A 19,375-nucleotide genomic window follows, 5' to 3' on the forward strand; every position below is an offset into this window, starting at 1 on the left:
GCGATCCTGGAGACCCGGGATCGAATCCCACATCGGGCTCCCGGTGCATGGAGCCTGCTTCTCCCTCTGCCTGTGTCTCTGCCTCTCTCTCTCTCTCTCTCTCTCTCTCTCTGTGACTATCATAAATAAATAAAAAATAATAATAATAATAAAAAAAAATAAAAACGTCCCCCAAAGTAGCCGCTCCTTGCCGTGATTACTCCCGTCACTGTTCTGACAACGCGCTCTGTCATCGAGATGTTTAATAATGAACAACGATGATAAACTTCAAATATGAAGGCGGTTCCTTAAAATGTTCAATGTGCTAATAATGAAGGTTAATAAATGTGTTACTGTCACAGGCCTATATTTTTAGAAATACTTGGCAGCTGAAACGGGTTAGATGAGCCTGAACGACTGGTCGCAGATGCTCCATCTCAGCCGTGGAGGCCTCCCCCAGGCAGGCTTCAACGAAGACACTTCCAGAAATGCTCTTGTAATTTCTCTGACTCCTTGAATATTTATATATTAAATATTGACCCTTTAATTTTTAAAGGGTCAGTTCGGTGGCCTGTTGTCACTGAGGTTAAAATACAATAAAAAAAAAAATCTGGTAGGTGGTTTCTGGAACTTACCATGTAAACAGATGAAAAGAATACGGGTAACTTTCTTAATCGAAATACATGGATTAGATCAGATGCTGAGATGAAGGGTTTCTTCTCTAAGCTCGCTAGGACTGCAGTTAAATGCCGAGGACCGGAAAGCACCTCCTGTAAGACCGAGTTGTGTTACCGGCACAGAAACCTCACTGATGCTTAAGACTCATCAACAACATTTCCGACGTGTACAAGGTCAAAAGCAAACATCAGCCACAACCTGAAGTGCCGTTAATTGCTCTGATAAACTTTTGGATAGGTCGTTCCAAGAAGCAGCAGCCCGGCCCCCACTGAGGTGCCCAGGGTGTGCTTCCGGGACACCCGGACTCTGAGACCCGAGGGTGTGAGGGCAGCATCACTCTGCACCCCTCAGTGAGGGGCCTCAAGGTACACGGCTCCGGGTGCCACACTCCTCGCTGCTGCCGTGTTATCCTCCATCCCGTCCGTCCTTGGTTTCGTGACCAGGGCCCATTACACCCACAGGATGTGACCTCTTACATGGGTGACCGCCTCTTAGTAACTGGTGACTGCACAGCCCTGGATGGGCGCGAGCCCTAGAGCGCTCTTGTCTAGATCTGCTTCCAAGATCCCTCCACGGGCACGGCGTCGGCCTGTTTTGGAGCCTTCTCCTTCTTTCACTGCCTCTACCTTCCTCCTGTTACCTGCTAGGGATATCAGACCGTTTGGGGGGTCTCGAGACTGTTCCAGTGTTTATTTTTTTACCAGACCCATTAACCATCACCGATGTTTACAGCGTCAGTGATAATTTCAAAGCAGTTTTACCCGTAACGTGTTTTGGTCCTCGTGACAAGGGGACATGAGACGAGGAAGAGGCATGCCAAGGTCATAGGACGTGCCTGAGTCACCTGAAGCTGGTGTCCAAACAGACTCTGAATTTGGGCTCACTTCACCCCCGTTCCTATTTCATCATTTGTTGGTCTTTGGATCAGGCTGGTGTCGGGAATTCTTTTCTCACCAGCTATGTGATTTTTGAATATATTGGTGTTAAACCCTGAATTTTTGACCTCCTTGTTGGTAAATGGAGGATCCCAATGCCTACCTCGTAGGGTTACTTTGAGGACGAAATGAAACGGCACACAGAAAGTAAAAAACCTAGAATAAAGGAAGCGTTTAAAAATGTTGGTCCTCCCAGTCCCCTCCTGGGGAGTCTCCACCTAAAGGAACTTGCCCTAGGTCTGCGGAGCTTCCCTGAAGTTACTCTAATTCCGTGGTGGGCCGGGGGGCTGAGCGTATTGCTGTATCACCGGGGCCCCAACATTTCATTAAACCCCACAAGCGTTTATCAGTCCGCTACTAGACCTCAGCACGGTGCTAAGTTCTACAGATGCGCACATGAAGCAGCGGCAGCCAAGGAATTTTGGCAGCAACAAGAACCAGTCTTGATTTCCTAGAAAATAAAGATATTCCAAGAGGGGCCCGTCTGCCAAGTTTAACCGAAAATTCTCCCAAATAATTCCAAATGGAATAAAAGGGCTTGAGAGCTTGTAGGTGCTACAGTTTGCTCTTGCATGGCATGGCACGCTCTGCCAAACCCCAAAGTCTTATTTTCCTTTGGGGAAAATGCAGGGGTTGCTGCATCCAGACCATATCATGACGTGGGGTGAGGGAAGGAACGTGGAAGAGCCAGTCTCAGAGGGGCCCAAGGGCGAAAGGATCATAAATGCGTGCGGAGTTTCGGCTTGGTTTGCAGGACTTGAGTCACCAAGGTCATAAGATACCTTGGGGGCAACACTACCCATTTGGTATTTTCTCTATCCTCCTTCAGTGCCTGGGAACAGAGATATTTGTTGGGTTGAGTTTTAGCCTCTGCGTCAAACCTCACAGACAGACAGACAGACGCGGTGATTATGATCCCACCGCATCTGGATGAGCCCTTCATAAGAAGGGTATTTATAGTCACCTAGAGCACCTTGAAAAGACTTTTCAAGCTCAAATCTGCTGAAATCTCAGCACGCTTTGGTTTAAACTGTACACCTCACCGTCAGCCACAGGAACTAGCGTGTGAGGCCAAGTGCAGCGAGAGATGCCCGGGGTTTGGGGTCGGACACGTTGGCTGCCGTCCTGCCTCTTCTTGTGATTTCAGGCAACAACCCAACCTCTTCGGGCCACAGACCTCCTGTTTTTAGAACGGGTATGATAGCATCTATCTCATAGCATTACCGGAAAACTTGCCTGAGATGGACCGTTACATAAATACACAGTAATTGTGTATTGTGACATAGGTCACAATTTTTGAGCGTTCAATAAGTATTAGGCTATTCCAAGCACTTTTCACTTAACTGATTTAAGCTTTGCCATAATTCAAGGGGATGGATGTATTATTATTCCCATTTTAGAGATAAGGAAATTAAGGCACAGAAAGTTTTTTTAAAGACCTTGTCACGGAGGTGCCTGGGGGGCTCAGCGGTTGACCACCTGCCTTTGGCCCAGGTCGTGACCCCGGGGTCCCGGGATCAAGTCCCACATCGGGGTCCCCGCGGGGAGCCTGCTTCTCCCTCTGCCTGTGTCTCTGCCTCTCTCTCTGGGTCTCTCATGAATAAATAAAATATTTTTAAAAAATGAATAAATAAAATCTTTAAAAGCAAACACTTTGCCACAGTCGTTTACTAGCTGCTGAGCAGGAACTCAAACTCAGAGTCTGCTAGTCTCGCTCCAGATCTGCGTTCCCGACCGTCTTGCTCTGTCATCGCAGCTCACTACATGCCCACTGCTGCACACCCTGGATTGCAGTATATATATAAAAAAAAATGCAACAGATCCCACCTTTCCAGAAATAAAAGAGTTACACCGAGGACACAGGGCACATGCATATGGAGACACAAAGTGCTACTCAATAAAGTCGTTAAATGTCAGAGGCGGGTGTAACCACAAGTTCTACAGCAGGTTGGGAGGAAGGACATATTTGGGATGGAGCATCGGCACGATTTTGTAATGTAGGTGGAACTGGACTTAGGCCTTGGAGGAAAAACAGAACTAAAACCAGTGAGGAGGATTCGGGGAAGTTATTTCAGATCGTCGGCACAGCAAGGACGAAGCTTTCTGCGTCCAGGGGAGAAGGCTCGGAGGCAGTGGGGAAGGTTTCTACAGGGGAACACTGATACTGGGGAGCGGGAGGCCGTTTAAAGCCGTCTGTGCGGCGTCTGAGAAGCCCGGAGAGGAGCGAGGGCCTCCCGTGGGACGGCCACCGGGCGTTCCTGTGTGTCTGTGCCATGCCAGCCACGGGCGCTTGCAGGAGGCTGACGAGGTGACAGGGCAAGGACGCACGGGGTGGGGGCACCGCGGGGTGGGGAGCGGAGCGCGCGCCGGGAGGGCACACGTACCTACATTCAGACGCGTCTCGGCGATCCGCGAGGATTATCTGGTTGGTGGATATTCCATGGCCCACTCACCACCGCCTGTCCCTGTGGCTTCTTCTCTGCTTGTTAGCACCTGGCGGTGGAGATGGAGACAGAGTGGTTTCCCAGTTAGTCTTTTGTTTTATTTTGATTATTATTATTTTGCTGCTCCTTAGTAGCTATGGTTAAAGATGTGTTACGAGAAGAAGCAGAAGTATTTCAGATGCTCAGAACATTTCTCCTTCCTTCCTTCCTTCCTTCCTTCCTTCCTTCCTTCCTTCCTTCCTTCCTTCCTTCCTTCCTCTTTCTTTCTTATATGGTACTCCCAGGGCCTTTATCACACAATTTGCCGATGAGCAGCAGAGCTCACATGTGAGCCTAACCCTGGCATATGTCATCGTTCATCCCCTTTGATCAGAGGGGATGGGGGCTACGCACATGCATTTTCAGGTAATGCTTCCTGCAGCAGAACCTTGTTGCTGACCGTGCTGCTGCTGGAGTTTTTCGGTGAGAGGGGCTCGATGTACTCTCTGCACGCTCCGTATCTCCAGTCTGCCCTTATGGCCTATGGCGATTATCCACATCGATCACGTTTACCTTTGCTACCACTTTGATATATTAAGTGTTTGCTGCTTCTTCCTAAGTTGAAGACAGAACACCAGGAGACCTGAGTGATTCTCTAGCTGCGGGGTACACCTGTGGCTCTAACACTAAAGCGCCACATTAGAGAGAGAGAAGGAAAGAAAGAAGGAAAAAAAGAAAGAAGGAAGGAAAGAAAGAAGGAAAAAAAAAAGGAAAGAAGGAAAGAAAGAAGAAAATGAAAAAAAATTAAAAAAAAGAATAAAATAGGTTTGCAATATCCAAGTATTTTTCTTTTATTTTTTAAAAGATTTTATTTATTCATGAGAGACACAGAAAGAGAGAGAGGCAGAGACACAGGCAGAGGGAGAAGCAGGCTCCCTGCGGGGACCCCAATGTGGGACTCGATCCCGGGACCCTGGGGGTCACACCCTGAGCCGAAGGCGGAGCTAAACCACTGAGCCACCGGCGCTGCCCCAAGTCTTTTTCTTTAAAGTAATATTTCATCGTTTTTTTTTTAAAGGCTATTATTAAGCCTTTAATGCCTTTAATGACATCTAAATAGATTATAGGAGCCAGGTCCCAACACATCATTATCACTACTATATATTTGTTGATAGCAGATGTAAAGATTATCCTGGTCCAAAATGGCCAGAATATCCGTCTTTTACCCAGGTCCCTTGTATGCAAATGTACTTAGAGTGTCACACATACAGAGACACTTTTTTTTTTGTAAGTTTTGCTCTTTTTTTAAAAAAATTTATATATTTATTTGAGAGAGAGAGAGAGAGAGGAGCGAGCATGCAGGAAGAGGGGCAGAGAGGAGGAGAGGGAATCTGAAGAAGACTCCCTGCGGAGCGCAGAGCCCAACAAGGGGCTTGATCCCAGGACCCTGAGATCATGCCCTGGGCCGAGATCAAGAGTCCGATGCTTAACCACCTACGCCACCCCTGTGCACGGCCCCACTTTCTTCCAAGAGAAAGAAAAGACCTTAAAATTGTATATGCTGGGCAGCCCGGGTGGCTCGGAGGTTTAGCGCTGCCTTCAGCCCAGGGCGTGACCCCAGGGTCCTGGGATCGAGTCCTCCGTCGGGCTCCCTGCATGGAGCCTGCTTCTCCCTCTGCCTGTGTCTCTGCCTCTCCTCTCTCTCTTTCTCTCTCTCTCGGTCTCTCATGAATAAATAAATAAAATATTTTTAAAAAAATTGAATACGCTGGGCTAACAGCCAGCTGCCGACTCTCCCCTCTCCTCCAACACCCTTTCACACATCGCTTCCAGTTCTCCCACCTGCTCCTCGTGCATTCCCCCCTCACTATCCCAACACCGCCCAGACGGCTCCAGAGAAGCCGGAGAGGCAGCAGGAGTAAGCCCACACACTCGGTTCCAGGCGGCACGCATGGATGATGCTGTGCACCTGTCGCCTGCACGCTGGACCCACCACGCGGGAGAACCCCGCACGCTCCCCACGCCCGCGGACCTCCGCGTGAGACAAAGCGCAAGAGCCTCCACCTCTCCGCTTCTCAATTTGTTTGAGAAGCGAGAATTATTTGTAAAGTTCCCAAATAAACAGAAATCATTGTAATTATGAATAATTAAAATGCTGAACTCAAGAGGGCACTCAACATTCGTCACGCCGCGGAACCCATCCCCTAAGGGTAGTACCGTCAATTAGCTCGGGTCTACGCCAAGAAAAATGTGACAATCGGTAATTGCAGGTATTTAGCACAAGGAACAAAACAAGCTAACTTGCTTTTAGGTCACTCTCTCTCAGCCAGCAGAGGCACTGCTCTCTTCTGGATTTTTAAGGTCTATACTAACCCCAGGAAACACACGTAGAGAGAGCAGGATGGCAAGAAAAACACGCCGGCCCCACGGGGCTAAGGCGAGGCTCGTGGGCTTTGTTCAGCATCTGGGAAAGGTTCAAGTAGAAGGTGTCACACACAACAAGCAGCTTTAAAAGATAATCTTTTGAAGGATATTTTGTAAGATTTATCAATCTTTTTACTCAACCTACAAATATTGACTAAGCACTTGCCGTGTTACGGTTCACGCTAAGTGATAGCTCCATCGCACTATAAAAACCAGCCAATGGTTATTTTTTTTTTTTTTGACTCTATACAAATTACCAGAGAGAAGTTTGAACAGAGCGATATATTCTTATCTTCTTACAAATACAAAGTTTGGTGTATAGATAGCTGCTACCTAGAAAATGCAGCTATTCAAAGCATTATTCTGCATTACCCTTGAAGTCGTACTAAATTATTTTAATTAAAAAAAAATAATTCACAAACTATTCAGCGTTTTTCCTCAGCGCCTCATCCATAAAAAGTAGATTTTTTTTCTTACAAAAGATATCCATTTTTTTTGTAGTGATAACTGTTATTCCCGTTATCAGAATTTTTCTGAGATGTTTATAGACCCCAAATAGTAAGTCAAGTTGGAAGTGGTTCAGAAAACAGTGACTGCAGTTTTGTATCTAAGAGGCTATAGCAAAGCAGACTTTTTTGCTCCGATTCAATTTCCAATTGACAACAATGACCTAAGGAAGAGTTCTCTTTTATTAGCTGCCACTTTGGAAAGATACATTTTGCCTTTCATTTAAGTAGAGGAAAGAATTCATTAGAAATGTGATGCAAGTCCTTTCAGAATGATAAATCTCAAGTTACTGATTCCACTTTTAATGATTAGTTGCCTGAGTCTTGTATTTAATTAAAATGGTTATTTTAAATGCTTATATTTAATTTACACATAATTAGCTAAACCTCAATGTTACTGCTTCATCCATTTTGAAATTAATTAATTTATAAAATAGCTCAAAAAGTGCTGTAAAATTTTAATATTAAGATAAATCTTGGGCAGCCCCGGTGGCTCAGCAGTTTAGCGCCGCCTTCGGCCCGGGGCGTGATCCTAGAGTCCCGGGATCGAGTCCCACATCGGGCTCCCTGCATGGAGCTTGCTTCTCCCTCTGCCTGTGTCGCTGTGTCTCTCTCATGAATAAATAAATAAAATATTTAAAAAAAGATAAATCAGGATTCCTTTGTATCTTGTGTTGGTTTCAGTTGTTAACTCCTAATGAGCCAGTTGTAGTAGGTGTGACTCTAGGCTATCTCGATGGGCTAATAGGTAGTAGAATCCAATATTGATGCATCATTGATGTTTCCTTTGTATGTACGACGTGTGCTTTAACCTCTTAGGTAACAACAGTCTATACAGTCAAGGACCTGATTGCTCTGACTATAAAGGGAACTAAATTTTATAGACTGATTTTTGTTTTTTGTTTTGTTTAATTATTTTTTTGAATTTTGGTTTTCATACATTTAGGGGAAACCACTGCTTTTAGCACATGACTCATAAATGTGTAACAATCGGGATCCCTGGGTGGTGCAGCGGTTTAGCGCCTGCCTTTGGCCCAGGGCGCGATCCTGGAGACCCGGGATCGAATCCCACGTCGGGCTCCCGGTGCATGGAGCCTGCTTCTCCCTCTGCCTGTGTCTCTGCCTCTCTCTCTCTCTCTCTGTGACTATCATAAATAAATAAAAATTAAAAAAAAGTGTAACAATCGGTATAAAAAAAAAACCTTTGAGTCAGTCTGATAATGGAACCAGGACATGTTCTGACTTCACCTTCTATTTAAACACGCAACATGGTTTATACACCTAGGAACCAAGAGAGAACAGGTGGTAACGTACGGCAGTTTTCCAGGCTTACAGATTCCGAGGAAATCCGAATCACCGACAATAACCATCGCAGTGGCTTTCCCGGGGCCAGTGAGGAGCTCCATCTATGAATATCCCACTCCTCGGTGTGTCTGGTGGAAAAACTGCCAGGCTGTGCAAATCTCTTAATGATACTGCTACCATGTATTAGCTACTAAATACGTGTTGGCACTGACCTTAATGCCTCATGAGCTGGCGTTATAAGGTCCATTTAATAGGTGGACAAAGTGAGGCCTGAGGAGTCCAAGGCACTTGCCAAGGGCCCCGTAGCTAGTAGCGGAGGAGGCAGGATGCACAACCTCACGGCACAGCTCTGCGCCTCACTGCCCCAGCTCCCAACCCAGAGCCCTGCAGGAGGCGTTTCCAGTCGTGAGATGCTTATAAGCACCACCACCACCAGCACCAAACACCTCTCCCTTGCAATAACAGTGTGAGCTAATTAAAAGACGAAGGCAACACAGTTGGCTCAGCTGTTAGGAATTAAAAATCTACTGTTCCCAATATTAGACTCTCTCATATCGGTATACACAGAATTTTCCAGTATTTTATTAAAACCTGGACCCTTCCGGTGGGGGAATCTGTTCCTGCCATTCTCCGATTAGAAGCTCAAACCTTTCGCATCCCCTCCCGCCCTTGAGGAATTCTAATTCTGAGCAAGGCTCAGCTTTACGCGTGAAATGAAGCTCCACAGAGTGTTTCTCCTCTTTTCACACCAGGACAATTACGCGGCGTTCCAGGATGCCTCTAAGCTGTACCGTATCTCCATTACCTCAACTGCCATCTGCTTTCTATTTCTTTCAACCCTCCTCCCCGGTACCCTAAACAATGAATGATATTCCCACTCAAGAGCCAGACTTAGTGCATTCCCTGCCAAGGATGTGGGTTAACGTATATAGATATCCCTCCTGTTTAGGTAAGACGATACGAGGCTGTGATCAAAGCCAATTATCTATTGATTTTTCAGTTTAGCTTTCCAACTTTCAACCCTCATCTTCGTTGTGGAAATCCTCAAAAGGTCCGAAGCATCGGATCCATCACAAATTAATCATAACGGGGAAGTACTATTTGAGGAATGAGTAGGGGTAGACACACAGGCGCATCTGCTTTGTTCATCTTGCTAAGGCCTCTAAATGCCATCTGTTCTCCATTCCTTCCTGGCTACCATCTTTCCCTAGGTTAAAAGATTTAAAAATGACCGTGGGGGTGGAGGGGGGGGAGAAAAAAAAACTCAACTTGAAAACTAGTTTGAGGTTTTAATTCTGTTTTTCATCTGCCAAATAGTGAAGTACAGTCAGCCTCAGCAAGTGTTCCTAATAGATAAGGGAGCTGTTGCTTCCCATATAATTACGTGGAGTCTGACGGTGGACAGAGCCAACCGTATCATCTTCGTACTATCAGAAGTGCTAGTAAGTCTGAAAGAAATCCATTTTGAGGAGGGTCTGAGCTACTTTTATTTTACTTCAAGTAAGGGTTATCATGGAGTAAAACTGATAATTCTTTGGGGGAACGATTTTTGGAATATATTTATAAAAAAAAAAAAAGAGTATGAAAGGGTAAATGAAACTGGCGGTTGTGACTGGCAGTAAGTCCAGGCATTTTGTGTTCTTTTGTGTTTGCTTTGGAATGTTAAACAGGTCGGGTTCTTTGTAAAAGAAAACATTTTATTCAGAACATTTTCCCATGAAAGCCCTCTTTGACAAAGTGTCATTTTTTGATCTATTAGTACATGTCTGCCCACATTTTATATTCAAAAAAGGCATGCAATGTTTCAACAACTTCTGACAAGCGTGGGGGAACTGAACCTGCACAGAATCCGCTCTAAGTGCAAGGCCGGGTAGCCCGTTACATCTTCTGTTTCCTACTTTCCTCATGGCAGACCACAGCACTTTTATTTTTTTATTTATTTTTATTTATTTATGATAGTCACAGAGAGAGAGAGAGAGAGAGGCAGAGACATAGGCAGAGGGGGAAGTAGGCTCCATGCACCGGGAGCCTGACGTGGGATTCGATCCTGGATCTCCAGGATCGCGCCCTGGGCCAAAGGCAGGCGCCAAACCACTGCGCCACCCAGGGATCCCAAGCACTTTTAATTCTATCCATTTCTGGTCAGAAAAAAAAAAAAGAAAAAAGAAAAAAGAAAAAAAAACACAGAGAAATCAAATAAGGTGAGTAATTAGAATAGGAAACATGTAAGGCGTCAGTAAAATGCGTTTTAAGCATAAAATTCTACAATGTATTGGGAAAAGGAGCTACAGTGGTCAGTGAATTACGAATATGCCACGGGAGCTAAGTCAAGGAATTTTCCAGAAGACTAGCCAAGGACTCTCGAGACATTCAGCTCCCTCTTCGTTACACCTGGAGCTCTCCTACGAGGTCGTGCGCTTCAACGTCAAGTCCTCCTCTCTCTGCCCTGGCCTCTTCCGTCTCTCCTCGGCCCTGCTCGTCCTCGGCCCGAAGGCCTTCCACCAGCCCCCCGGTGTGCAGGCTCTCGCTCCAGGGGTCACTCTCCGCAGGAAGGCTCCTCTGGCAGTTGTCTCCCCGGGAACCTTTTCCTGGGACCTGGGGAACCGTGTCCTCTGCACTGCAAGGCCCCGCCGCCCGGTGATGTCACGGCCTCCCTGCTCGCCCGCGTCGTCCACAGGCTGGAAGCCCCACGAAGGCTAAGGCCACGTCTGTCCTGGCTGCTGCTGCACCTCCGCCGCCTGGCCCTGCTTGGAATAGTCCAGATGCTCTCAAACACTCTGTTAAACGGCCTGAGGAGTCGCCTAAGTGACAGGCTCCTATCTGAGCAATGTCCACTTTCTCCGTTCCGGCGACAACACACGCGTTACACACGACGACTCTGAAGACCGAGTCGGCAGGTGTCCCCGCTCGTGTTCCCGTTTGATTAGGTCATCGAGCGGGGCCAACAGGCCTTGTGTTTCGGTGCAAGAGCTTCCTTACCCCCTGGCTGGACGCAGAGAGTCAGGGGGCAGGAGGCGCCTCTGCAGAGTGTTGAGGTCGGGGGGGACGGGGGCGCCTGGCCGGGGTGGAGATCCAGACTCGAACGGCAGCCAGAGGGTGAACCGCAAGGGGCAGAGGGGTTTACGGAGGGGGACGCGGGGCATCTGCAAGGACAGAGGGCCTTGCTTGACATCGCGGGTCACCGGGAGGTGGGGACTTCAGGAGGGGCTGCTGTGACCGGCAAGGACAGCAGGGCAAGCCGGGGCCTTCGAGTGAGTCAGGGGGAGGGAGGGGGAGACGGGGGCCTCTTATGAATATTGTTAGTAGATAATCAAGAGCTGTAATAATCAATATTCTCTTGAAAGGACCTTAAATCTAATGAAGCAGCTGCGGATAACTAAATTATGATTATGACAAATTCAGGGAATTGGTTCAGGGTTCCCTGCATCCAAAATTCAAATAAGCAATCAAAGTGAAATCGCATTAGCTGACCTCCTCCAGCCCCCTCTGCAGTAGGGGAGGCCTCCTCAAGAACACGGCGGCCAGAGAGCAGCGCGACGCCAGGGCCACCGTGTGTCCCGACGGCCTGTGGTGAGGGGCGAGGGTGGCTGGCGCTGGGTGCGGCGGGGGCGCGAGGGGAGGGCCCGGGGCCAAGGCACCGGCCCTTGCAGGGAGATGCGTGGGACTCTTACTTTCAGAATTGCCACAGCAGGGCTTTTCATAAGTCAGGATTAAAAACACGACGGGGAAAAAAATAAATAAATAAATAAAATAAATAAAAAAATAAAATAAAATAAAATAAAATCACGACGAGCTAACGGAATGTGATCTCCCACAGCAAAAGACACTAAAAGGCACAGCAAAAGACAATTAAAAAAAAACAAACAGTTTTTATTCCCATATAAGGTACTTAACACGGGGGCCACAGGTTTACAGAGTAGCGCGGGCACCGATGGGCCATCGTGTATATAAAAGAGAGTCTTTCTCGGTATTTTGTAGTCAAGCCTTCAGTATTTGTGTCTTTAGTAATTCTTCGTTTGCAATATATTGTAAGAGTTCGCCAGGAGCAAATGTGGAGATGCTCTTGCTGCTCCCTTCGGGGCCCCCCGGGGCCGGCGGTGCAGGGGAGCAGCAAACAATTTCGAGGACAATCACCATGACGAGCGACTTAAGAGCAAGGGCTATGGGGCCCCTGTCAAAGAAGCGCGTCCGTGGTGCTGACCTGCGTCTTCACCCCAAGGCTGTTGCCCCCCGTCCCTCCTCTCCTTCCACAAATGGGTTCGCGGCAAGGAAGCGCCACTTGCAGCGAGGCGGAGACTCAGAGCCCTCATTTGTGTCCTTAATCAGAACTAAGAGAACGTTTCTGAAGGAGCCGCGGTGCCTTTCACTGGCCCAGAGCCTGATGCCCACGAGCCGCCTAGGCCCTGCCGTCGGGCCGGCCGCGAGGCCTTTCCCGAAGGCCCACCCGGGGCCGACGGTAGAACGTCCACCGCCCCCCACCCCCAGACAGGAAAACGAGGGGAGGTGTAATTGTTGCATATGTCCAGGCTTTCTAAGAGCACAGACAGAGGCTCTGGGTCGTGAGTCTACTTTCACGTCTACGCTCCGGCTCGGCCGTGCCAGGGGCTCTGCGTGCAGCAGCGTCGGGAAGCCTGCTCTCGAGCCTCTTGCTCCGCACCTTGCTGCCCAGGTCCCTGCCCAGTTTCGCCCCAGCGAAACACCTGTGCACACCTGTGTTTCCCTCTCAACCGAGGAGGCTCTCATCAGGGCTCATCCCCCGTCCCCCCTTGCTCACGCTCGGAGTTGGTGCACAAATCGACTGTCCTTTGAGTGTGAGGCCTCACACCTCTTAACACCCAGATCTAAAGAAACAGGTATGGGGACGTCCGGGGGGCTCAGCGGTTGAGTGTCTCCCTTTGGCTCAGGCCATGACCCAGGGGTCCTGGGATCGAGTCCCGAGTCCGGCTCCCTGCAGGGAGCCTGCTTCTCCCTCTGCCTGTGTCTCTGCCTCTCTGTGTGTCTCATGAATAAATAAATAAAATCTTAAAAAAAAACAATAAGTAAAGAAAGAAAAAAAACAGTATGTATCAAAATAGCACCTACATTTATTACCTAAAAAAAAAAAAGACACTTGAAATAGCCAAGTCTTTCGACACGGGGCTACCATTTGATAGGAAACAATATGGCATGACGGGCAACGGAAAAACATACCCTGTCACTCTTTTAGATTCAGCGTATTTCAGACTTAGACCTATGGGAACATGAGGAGGGTGTATTATAATCACTCGAATGTTCCTAAAGGTCTGACATTTTTAAAGAGGGAGTGTAATATCCAGGCGGGGCTCGAGTGACCGTAACCGTCCCGCCGCTGTTCTGCAGGATGGTGGTGTGGCTAAGGACAGCAGTACCCACCCCTCAAAGGCAATAAAGAACACACTTAAATGTGCCCTATTTCTAACTATGGTGACACATTGCTCTTTGTCAGCACTTTACTGGTTTCACGAGAATAAAAACAAATACTGGGGTCTTTACTCCGAAATCCATTTCCAGAACTTACCTTACTAACAAAGGACTTGGTCCTGTGAGAGATGTTCTAGTTATAAAAGAGGAATTTCCTTCCCTACGAGTTTGCTATTTGAAAGGCTGTTTCCATTTGGCACCATTAATTTATACGCGTGCATGAAAAGCCACAAACCCTAAAATCGTATACCTGCCCGTGAGCCGCGTGATGCACCGAAAGGAGGAGACTTAACTGAAACGACAGGACTTTTCTGTCGCGGGCGACGCTGGTACCGTAGGCACCCACATGGGAAGAGGAGAAGCAATCCCACACTGGGTTTAAACATGAAAAGAATTTGGGGCTACGTCCAGTTGGTTTTCCGCACCGATTCTGGGGGTCACTTAGTTACCACAATAGTGAGCTCACGGAAGTCTCGCACATACACTTACTCTTACTTTTTTCCCCCTTCTTTTGTGGCGGCGTAAGACGACGGGCAGCTGATGTCAGCGCTTCCCCAGCTGTTTCGATCTTGGATCGTATGTACCTGAACTCAGGCTGCCTCCAGCAATAAAGGAAAACAAGGCACATCTCCGAGGCAGCAAACCAACAACCGGTTTTACTGCACGGTGACTGCAGAGAAGTGTCCCGGAGAGTGGGTTTTTAGCTATCTGAAATGGCTTAGTAATCACAACCAAGTTCGTTTTCCAATGGGCCCTGCGTAAGGATGACAAGAGGATGAAAAACGCAACAGATGACATGCTGTATGGCCACCCAAGAAAGCAAAAGCTGCTCTGCAATTACGTATGTAGCCAAGGGCCACCCGCTTTAGCTTGCCTTGTGAATCAAGACGGAAGGATGGAGGCAAAAAGGGGATCACACGTACGTCCAACACCAAGGAGGTTCCCCGAACTGTCTTACGCAGACTTGCCACACACTCAGTCATACACCTGAGTGCTGACCCTCCTTTCTAGCTGATTGACAAGGAAGAAAGGGAGCTGGCAACCCAAAGGGGCCCCTTTCAGAGAGTGTCCCCGTGGAGCTTTAAATCTCCCCAATTTTCTTTACATTTAAGAATCTGTTTCCCTTCTTGCCAGGCTGACACTTGTCAGAAACAAGATTCAGGAAAGCAAAGAAGACATCACGGGATGACGGACAGATCGAGGTATACGTCTTTCCAGGACAAGAATGCGGTCGTCACACGAAGGCCGTCTCTGGAGGGGAGCAATGAAGGAGAAGACAAGCCCTGAGAGGGTAAGGGTGGGGGCGTTTTTTACAAGCCACGTCAAGTAAGAGTCCTTCGCGCGTTTTTGAAGAAGAAATGAGCAATATTTATCACACATGTGACGAGCTCTTTGGCAGCACACGTTTTTGTCTCCTTTTTGATGTATATCCGGCCATTCCCAGGAACTGTGTGAGCTGCCCAGAACAAGGCCATTGTGCATGTGGGACAGGGCTGGGGACTCAGGAGCCTGCCGACTTCAGGATCTTGCCATTAGGCTCGTTCGCTCTCTAGAACGTAAGCTCCATGAGGGTAGGTTTTGGTTTTGTTTGTTTTTTGCTCCCTGCTCTATGTCTGGCACCGCTAACCTTGCTGGAGGATAGCACAGATGCAGCAAATATCTGGAGTAGGAACAAATGGATGTGGACCAGGTCGGACCCTAAATCCCCCAGCCTTGGCTACCATATGTCGTTCCTGACTCACAGACAGGTCAGCTGGTAAAATACTACTCCTTTAGTCCTCACAACGGCCCTGTGATAAAAGCATCATTATCTCCGTTGTAGGGTCAGTGGGGGAAGTACTAGAATTACAATGAGGTAGTTAAGTGACTTGCCTAAAGTCCTGCAACTTGTGGAAGGTAAAAGTGAACCTGGTTAGGTCCTAAGCCGAAGCTCTGACTCGCTGCACCAAATCCTGGTTACGGGTGCTCCTCGGATCGACGACTCGGCCCGTGCAGGGTCTCAGTCTTGGCTTTACCCTGATCCCTGGTCTTAGCTAAACTCTGCTCCAACTCTGGTCTCGGGATCCTGCCCTGTGCCTGATGATGGCTTTGCTTCAACATTCCAATCTCGCCAGGACCCCTGGGTGGTGGTGTCTCAGCTCAGGCTGCCACAACAAGATTCATACACCTAGTGGCTTAAACAGCTGTTTATCTCACAGTCCTGGGTGTGGGAGCCTGAGATCCTGGCGCCAGCACTGTCGGGGTCCAGTGAACCTCTCTTCCTGGCTTGCAGACGGCTACGTTCCTACTGGGTGCACATATGGTCTTTCTTGGGTGTGTGCACATGCAGAGAGAGAGACGGAGACAGAGACAGAGATAATGGGAGAGAGAGATCTTTTTTTCTTGTAAGGCCACCAATCCTACTGGATCTGGACCCTGATCCTTATGACCTCATTTAACCTTCATCACTGCCTAAAAGTTCTATCTGCAAATACCACCGCACTGGGGGCCAGGGTTTCAAATTGTGAATTTGTGCCCTCACAATTCAGTCACACAATCCAGTCCACAGCGAGTGTCCTGAGCTAAACTATCTGGTACAGTAACAACCAATTACACTCCATTTCCCTGCTTTTAATCAGATGGCTCACTGTCATATTCACAGGAATGACTCTTTTGTCACCTTTTCTGTTCTTGCCAATGTCTGCCTCAGTAATCTAGAGATCACATAGGCATATTTCAGTCACATCCTGTATTGGATTTGAAGAACTATTCAAATTCAAGGCATGCGATCTTTCCAACAATAGTCCTTCAGGGGCTCCTTGATCTTTCCAGGGTCTTCCAGAGCAAGCATTACAGAGGGAAACACAGACATGGAGTCATACACCTGAGTGCTGACCCTCCTTTCTAGCTGATTGACAGAGAAGATATGGGAAGATTCACAAAAATACCTATTTTTAAATCATTGTTTGTCTAAATCTACCAAATCAGACACTTCCTGCTTGCCAAAGGGAAGTTTCATAGCTACCGTGTGGCCTACCATCGTTTCTAAGGTCATCATCTCAATGAGCTCTTTTCCTACATGTCCCCGAGAATTTGTTCTGAGCAGACAATGATCACAGGGTCAGTACAACCCTAACTTACAGCTCTAAATGTTCCTTGGGCTTATCCTGAGTTATTTGTTGGAATCAGATCTCAGAATCAGAAATCATATTCTGACCTAATTATTACAAAGCTTCCTTACTACGGGGGGAAAAATGAAACCTTCAAAGCAGCCTGAGCCTCTCTTCGGTAACAAGAGCCTTGTTCTCGGAACTTGTAGTAAGCTTCTATGGGGTGGCAGTGAATCCTGTGGAAGAGTACAAGTACGTGGTATAGGGGCCCCACCGAGAGTCCAAAAATGCTGTTGTATATTTGACTACTGTCGACATGACTAACACGTGAGTCCTGGCGCAGCTGTGTGAACTAAAAAGAGCTCTCGTTTTGGTACGAGTGGGTCTCCCGACTCTGAGCAATGTCCTTTAGGGAATTCAGGGGTCTGAATGTGTGTGTGATAAGGACACTCGCTGTGTGGAATTACAAGTTTCCTCTGGAGGGAAGGTACTTCTTTACACGTTTCATTAGCATAAGATACAATAGCATGTCCTCTACATGTGATTAAAACTACTAAAATATAAGTATCCACAGTAAATTCAAAGCCGTTATCTAAGCCAGGATGAGAATATGTGCCAGTCACATATGTTGCAGTATTTATAGGAGCTTCTTGGAAATATTGTAACAAGTCATCATTAGATTTTTCACATAATTACTGGTGAATATAAAATTTAAATTATTTATTTCCTAAAGAAGAGACCCATCATCCCGAAGCTGCTATTGGATACTAAATTTAGACAATAATGCAAAATTCAAAAGGAAAAAGTCATTATTTTTTGCAACATTTTCTTTCATCAGTGAACAAAGAAAATGAAGTTTTCTGTAGTTGGGCAACACTATGATAATTAGTTTAATTTGTTTAATTTAATTTCAGCTCCTCTAACAGGCCAAGCTATATAGTTTTCTATAAACTGTAGAGAAGAGTTCTAGATAAGGAACTTGGAGATGTGAGTTCTTGCTTTGGCTCTGGCATTAAATAGCTTTGAGACTCGGGGCAGACTGCTAAACCTTCTGGGCCCTGAGATTTCCGGGCTGCAAAAGGAGGGAATAAGGTGAGAAGAGGTGAGCTCTGACGTCCTAACAGCTTCCCCTGGCCTGTGGCTCCAGGTGGTTATCCCTGTTTCTAGGGGCACTAAAGTCAATGTCCATGAAGAGAGGAAACAGTGAAGGTTATTCCAGGTGAATATTATCCTTCGCATGGTCCCAGTGGCTAACCTGCCATCATTAAACAGAATGCTCCAGGCGGCATCTCGCAGTTAGTGACTCTAGCCCAACAGATGCCACGTTGGAAGGTTCCTTACTCTTCTCCGGAGTTCGTCACTCATAACGATCTTTCACCCACTCCTGGGGTTGGCACAGACTTCAGAACGGCCACCTTCCCATTCTTTCAGGGTTTAAACAAGATTGAACAGGAAATGTGGATCACAGCATTTAGCATAATTGGTAGTGATAGTTACATACCTGTGCAATTGTGTCCTAACCCTCTTTCGGGTGCAAATCCCAAGACAACTAAGACTAGGCTGTTCTTGGTTTGTTTTAAAAAAATTTTTTTTTAAATTTTTTCAAGTTAACAAATGAATGTTATCTTAGACAGCCATATGGGGCTCGTTAGGGAACACAGCCGTGCCCTGCCCATGCCAATGCCATTTTCACCTTCCCTAAAACAACTACTTTCAACTGTTCCAGCTGAATACTTTGGCATTTTGGGGCTATTTTTGTAAACATCATGCTTATATTACTTTCTCTTGGATGTTTAGTTGTAAACACTGAATGATGAGCTCCCTGTTGGAAGAGAAGGCTTTGGTTCTCCTTCCCACTTCCCCACTATGCTGACCACACGGACATTGTCTCTGAGCCCATTCTCCCAACACAGACCAACAGTGATTGTCATGAGAATTATCTCGAATTATCATTATGGATTATTACGGATTCTCTGCCGAGTCGTGGAGCATACAATTTTCGTGCTCCCCTTTACACAAATCCTGACGCTAAGTTAATAATTACCTGTAGTGTGTTTTCAACAGTTTATCACTCTTTCAATCCTGACTCTCTTCTAATTGTTCAACTATCTCTATACATTTATCAGGTATTCCATCAGTTTTCCTCTTTTGGAGAATTCTTCTGGAATCTTCTGGCTGGTTCCATTCTAAACAAGCTGCTGAACAGATGTCATTCTGGAATTTCCAAAGTTATCTTTTGGATTATTACTTGTGTTTCCTGATTCTGTAAATCCTTTGTATCCTGCTTTCTTTGTTTCTCTCTTTGGTGAAGTATATCTTCCAAAGGCTCCTTGAGAAAATGGTATGTGTAAGGTAAAAGAGTTTTCTGAATCCTGTATATATTTTGAATCCTGTTTATTTAAAAGTAGGATATTGTATGGTATGTCTATCCTCACAAATAATCATTGGGGCCACTTGATATTTCTAAGCTTCTAACTTAGAAATGATTCTCCCTCTAATTTTTGAAGGCGCCTGGTGTCTTCCAGCTCCCTAGTATTGCTGTTGAGAGGACTGATACTCTTCAGATACTCTATCTGATCTATGAAGTCTGTATTTTC

At 46.8% G+C, this 19,375-nt stretch overlaps 1 protein-coding gene across 3 annotated transcripts in view; it reads right to left on the bottom strand.

The window, feature by feature from the left end:
- Positions 1-19,375, bottom strand: part of HS3ST5 (heparan sulfate-glucosamine 3-sulfotransferase 5) — a 256,909-nt gene that overhangs the window by 99,250 nt on the left and 138,284 nt on the right. The window contains exon 3 of one of the 3 annotated variants that reach the window (XM_072739356.1): positions 3,977-4,085. The gene's annotated coding sequence lies outside the window, so the exon portion shown is untranslated. Of the gene's footprint in view, positions 1-614; positions 715-3,976; positions 4,086-19,375 lie in introns of those variants that run through there. The other 2 variants (XM_072739367.1, XM_026005833.2) reach the window with 2 other exon arrangements.

The sequence above is a fragment of the Vulpes vulpes genome, chromosome 1 (genome assembly GCF_048418805.1).
Source record: "Vulpes vulpes isolate BD-2025 chromosome 1, VulVul3, whole genome shotgun sequence".
In the NCBI taxonomy this organism is placed as follows: domain Eukaryota; kingdom Metazoa; phylum Chordata; class Mammalia; order Carnivora; family Canidae; genus Vulpes; species Vulpes vulpes.